Here is a 6,000-nt window from a genome sequence, read left to right as displayed (position 1 = left end):
TATAAAATTATAACCTCAAAAGGGACGCATAGCCTTTAAACCGTGTAAAGCCAGTACCATATAGGTAGAGACCCGGAAATTTCGCGGATTCATTTACTCGCAAGCTGGAATGCAAACCTTCACACTCTCGCACTGTGTTCATGATTGGCACGCAGTTGTTTGGACACGCCCGTCTACGACCGTGAGCCAATGATGCCCAGCTAGGAGAGAAGTAAGCGAATCAGGTAGTGCCAAATAACAAGGATAAAAATGTTCTCGCTAAGAAATCAACTAATGGGAAAGTAAACATGGGTCGAGCACACCTATAACTTTGAATTCTATCCTGAGGCCAGAAGAATCCGCGAAATTTCCGGGTCTCTACATATAGGCTACTCGCGTCAAGGCCACGCGCGCCAACACACCAACACACGAACGCGGCAGCGCGCCTCCTGACAGCGAGCTGCCCTGCTGCCGCCAGGCCGCGTGGCCTTCAGGTCTGCCACCTCGCAGAGTTCCGGGAGTAACGGGCCAGTTTACAACCTAGCTGTGTCTCATTACTAGAGACCTATAAAAATTCGCGATTTAAAATCCCTAAAGGATAGACTCCATGATCCTCTACGCACTCGTGCAAATTACATCTGCTGATTGGTTACCGACTCGTAACACCTGTTGACTAGAATGATCGTGATTCGCTAATTCTTCTGTTAAAGATTTTTCATTGGCCCAGAGTCCTTCAGATAAACTGTGGCCCAATCACTGAAGCAAAATAATGTCAAAAGTATTTGGACTCTATCCTATCGCGAAATGAATCCGCGAATTTTACAGATCTCTACTTATTAGTCATTACTAATATAATTCAAGAGTCTTTGCAGCGTCTTATAATAGTTTCGTTTCGTAGTCTCATATTTTTACTCAGCATGTATTTTTTTTTTTTCCAAAGAAATGAGGTAGAAACGAGTGTTTTCACACGCGTTTCTTCGTATGAAAAATTGGGTACACTAAATTTAGCAGGATAATACGTGCAGGAATCCTTCATTTTTAATATTACACCATGAAATGATATAAAGTCCCATAGAGGCTCGTTAAGACACGAAGACGCTGCCAGTTCTGTACCTAGCGCATAGAGGCGAAGAGCCGTACCTTGCACGAGCCGGTGTCGCCCTTATCGCTAGTGTGTTCCCTGGTGCTATCTCGAGTGACAATAACAAGGTCGTTTTATTCTTATAAACCGTGAACATTATTTCATATAAAGTGAAGAAACCATTATTTTTTAAAGATTAAAATCTTATATTCTTTTAACTATAGTTTATATTTGTGATACTCAATTCTTATTTTTGATTTATAAAAACATTTCCTAATTTCTAGAAAACAATTACTTGAAAATAATACCTTATCATATTATTTTTTAAATTTATAATTTGTTCATCAAACTTGTTCAACAAATTCCCAAGTACTCTGGTATGTCGGTGAAGTCCGACCTACGAGAGCGGGGAATAGAGAGAATGGAAGAAAGAGATTGGTTCAATTAAACCTCAGAGCCAAGAATAGCCGGCGCGCGCCGAGTGACGCACAACTGTTAAGGCCCTGACACACATTTACACTTTCGTCTCAAATTCAATTGACAAAAAAAATTTTGATGGGTAGTATTAGGCCATATATCGCTTCCATATTTCTTCAGTAAATAAAAAACTTGTTTCATATCCTGTCACTCTATCAAAGTAAATTATTGGTTGAAGCTAGATCAAACTTTTTCCTTTTAAAGTTAATATTAATTCAAATATGGCATTAGTAAAAATTGCAAATTTTAATGTATTATTATATTCCTTTATTGGTTAATTTTCAAGCTTCTGTTATTTTCAAATCACATTTTTACTCGTTACACAATAAAATGAAACACATTCATTGAAATATATTTTATTCCACATTTTTAATTTCTTTAGTCTCCCACGCGTTATTTGCCATTTTAAAGATTAATGAGATTCTCACCCGCCATCTGGAATTTTTTTTTTTTTCGTCATTAATTTTTCAAGAGTTTTCTATAAAAACTTTAACCCGATTCCTCCCTTGTATTTTGTTGTCCCGTCTCAAATATGTTATTCATTGAGTGCAATATCACGGATGTGTGCAAGTCTGTATTTCAGGGTCTTTATAAAAGAATGTTCCAGTTTCAATGGTATATTATAACAGTTTAATTTAATCTATTTACAACAAGTCATGCATCAAATTGAGGGTAAACTAACCTAGTATTTTTTTTTACAAATGTTCAATGAGTGTACGTTTAGTTATAAGTAGAGACCTGCGAAATTCGCGGTTTCGATGGCCTTCAGGATAGACTGCACATTCTCCTGTACATTGGGCAAATAACGCAAGTTCATTGGTTGTTGACTTGTAAGTCGTCTCAGCTGGTTTGTCTGTGATTCGATAGTAGTATATAATAGGGGTTCCGAGATCAGGCCTCAGGCGGTGGAGCCGAGAGCCGGCTCCGCCATATTGGATTGTGACGTCACGGCGGCCATCTTGGATGGTTGTGACCTTGACCTTTGACCTTGACCTTGAATTTGATCCTCAAAAATCGCCAAAATCCGCCAAAATTGGGCAAAATTTGCCCAAAATTCCTCAAAAATCGCCAAAATTTCCATTTTTGTGGAAAAAAGTTCCGCCAAAAAATCTCAAAAAATTACACAAATTAAAAATTTCTCATTTCGAGGGAAAAATTTCTCGTTTCGAGGGAAAAATTCCCGTTTTTAGTCCTTAAAAATCCCAGCGGCTGAAAATTCCTAAAACTGGCTTAAGCATCCTTAACTCAAGCCTCAGTTAAGCCATTTCTAGGAATAAGGATACCATGACCGCCATCTTGGATTATGTCGTCACCGTTGCAATTTTCGTTACGGTCGCCATCTTTAACTTTTTTATTATCCGATTTTAATAAAAAAAATTAAAATTTATTAAAAAAAATTCAAATAATAAAAATTTAATAAAAATATTTAAAAAGCATACTTTTTCGACACGGAGCTCGGAGTCCTCGGTTCGAACCCGACGAATGCAAAAAAATAAAAATGACGACCGATCCTTCCCTCGTGGTGGGTGCTGGCAGACTGACTCCCACCACTTTTTATCATCATCTAGTATAACGTCATGGCCGCCATCATGTCTTCGATGCTGGAAGCCATCATCATTGTATCGTCGGCTAGAGTGCGCCGATGACATGTTAGTTTAATTCGTATCCGCTAGAGTGCAGTTATAATTTATTACTGTGACACCCGCCATCTTGTCATTTGGCCGCCATCTTGAAAATCCGTAATTATTTAGCTAGAAATTCGGGAAAACTTTCAAAATTCATTAAATAAATCACTCATTAATTTACATATTGATTCGATCGATTCCCGTCCTCGGTTCGATACCCGATCGTTGCAATAATGTTTAATCTTATGTAAAAAAAATAATTTAAATAAACCATGTTCAACATTCGTAAAGAGACTCTAAATCCTCTACGACCACCATCCTATCAGACATCAAGACCACCATATTGGAAATGTGTAATTTTAATGCTAGAGATCCGGGAAATAGTTCAGAAATCATTAAATAAATTTGTAATCCATATACTGATTGATTAGATCGACTTAGGTCCTTGGTTCGATCCCTGGTTGATACAAAACAACTTTAATTTAAAAAATATTAAAAAAGTGTTAGGTTTGAGAAAATAAAAACACCACAAGTTCTTTTAAAAAAAATTTATTTCATACTACACTACTACAAGTACAAAAAAATACACAGACAAATTACTAAAGTTTTGTGGATTTCTCGACATCTGCATCTGCCACCCACGAATTAAAGCGAGGTGGAAAGCCCCACCACTTGACGTAGGACCGTCCATTTCTTCGTTTTATAATCTTCTCCACCAAGTACGTATCGGGATACAACGTAGGCTGAATCTCTTCGGCATAGAAGCCTCCATGGATAGGTTTGTGGTCCAAATCTTCGAGGTAGTAGGTCCTAGGCTCTGATTCACGAACATGTGTCACACGGAAAAGTTCGGGACTCCAGTTTGCAGTGAAACCTTTCTCGAAGATACCTTTCTGCTTGGAGATTCGCACAATGTCACCGACGTTAGCTTTACGCTTTCGTGGATCTTTCTTCTTCGTGTTGGAAAACACTGTTTGAAGCAGGCGATTGTCCGTTACGTCCTTTGGCTTCATTTTCGTGGTAGAATGCACCGTGGAATTATACTCACACTTAACTTTCTCGATAGCATTTTTTATAATGTAGATGTAAGCTATCAAGACGTGAAATTAGTTTTTTGCACTTATTGCACTGAAACAGTATTCTTTGAGCATTATTCTGACAGCTGATTCTTTCATGTCTGCGCGCATTTGAAGTTCTAGTAAATGATGCACCACAATATTTGCATTGATGCGAAGTATGCTCTTCATTAATTGATGTCTGGAATGCAGATGGTGAAACTTCAGCTGATGGTGGAACAGCACGTATCGTTGTCTCCTCTGCAGCAGGTATCGGGATCTTCACAGCTGTCGTCACCTCAGCCATTGAGCCCTCCGCTGCCATGGTCTCCTCTGCTAATGGTATCGGGATCTCCGTCTCCATCATCGTTGCTGCCATCGAGGTCCCCGCTGCTAACGGTAAACTTTCTATTCCGGTCGACATAACTAAATCTCACGAAACTTAATGGAGAGAGCACGTCCGTACAGCACCGCGGCCAGAGGTGAACTGCGGGTCCAGTCGTCCGAACCTGGCTTATATACCCACGGTCTACTGGTATGCTACATGAGTCAAAATAATGTCTGTATTTAAAATAATTTTTTTATTAGGTATCTAAAAATTATAGAAATAAAAAACACACGAGTTCAAGTTTTACACATTTATTTATAAAACATACACAAATACACATTAGGTTAAGGAATCAAGCATTTTCACAAGCAAAGTCTTTAATGCCGCACGAACTGACTCGTCGACTCCGGTTCCAACTGGTTCGCAGGCCACGGGATCAGGAACACAGGTTTCCAGCTGGTCATCTTCTGCGATGTCGACAACTCCGACAAGACATGGTCGGTGACGTCTGTGACCACGTCTACGCCTGGGCTTTGGCTCAGTGCTAGTTGGGACAGATTCACTGCCTGAACTGCGACGACGAGACGCACACCGTTTGGACGTCTGCGTAGAAGCATCGCAGGCCGCAACAGGTTGCAACACGGCCATGTTTGGTGTTGCACGTGCAGACGAGGCGACTACCTCAGCGATGCTGGCAGGAAGGATTGTGTGTGGTCTCATGTGATAGACGGCACAGTTTCCAGGTTCGCAACAATCTACCAGCTGCTGGGTCGGTTCGTAGGACACAGGAAAGTGCGCAAACCGCCAATGCTGAGCGCCTCCATCACAGGTTTCTGTATATGTACGTAGATACCCAGAATCCCAGTAGCTGTACTCGACACTGCTGAAGCTAGGTCTTGCGCTCACGTACACGTTAGCAGGATGAAACGTAAACATCTTCTTGCAGGTCGAACGACAACTGAAGGCACGTACGTAGGTGCGCCATTTATATATATATGCAGGCTCCTACTAACACTGTGTGTGCCATTTCTGCATTAACTGCGAGTTTGTACAGGCACAGACACGTTCAAACTTGTCACGTAGCTGCACGACGTATATTGCACTAAGCTTGCGCAGGGAAGGACAACCGTAGTCGGTCTGTATATCCACAATTTCAGCTGCTCCGACGTCACACAGTTCTCGTAGCCATTTCTTCTGTTCAGGTCCGACGACGTAGATTATTTCGTTTTGCAGTAGTAAATCTTCAATAGTGTTTTTCACTTGGTGGTACGGAATTTTTCCTTCGTCCCACTCTAGTCCATGATAATATTTACATAGCCATTCATTCGACCGTTTACTTTTTTCGTCTAGTAGTTTCCACGGATACGGAGGTCGGAAAGTGCGTGTTCGAGTCCGGCCGTCGTGAGTGACGTCAATTTCCTTGAGCACGAATCCGTTTTGGCTCTGGAAACCTTG

This window comes from Bacillus rossius, chromosome 1, assembly GCF_032445375.1.
Source record: "Bacillus rossius redtenbacheri isolate Brsri chromosome 1, Brsri_v3, whole genome shotgun sequence".
NCBI lineage: Eukaryota > Metazoa > Arthropoda > Insecta > Phasmatodea > Bacillidae > Bacillus > Bacillus rossius.
Note: the sequence above shows the minus strand (reverse complement) of the source record.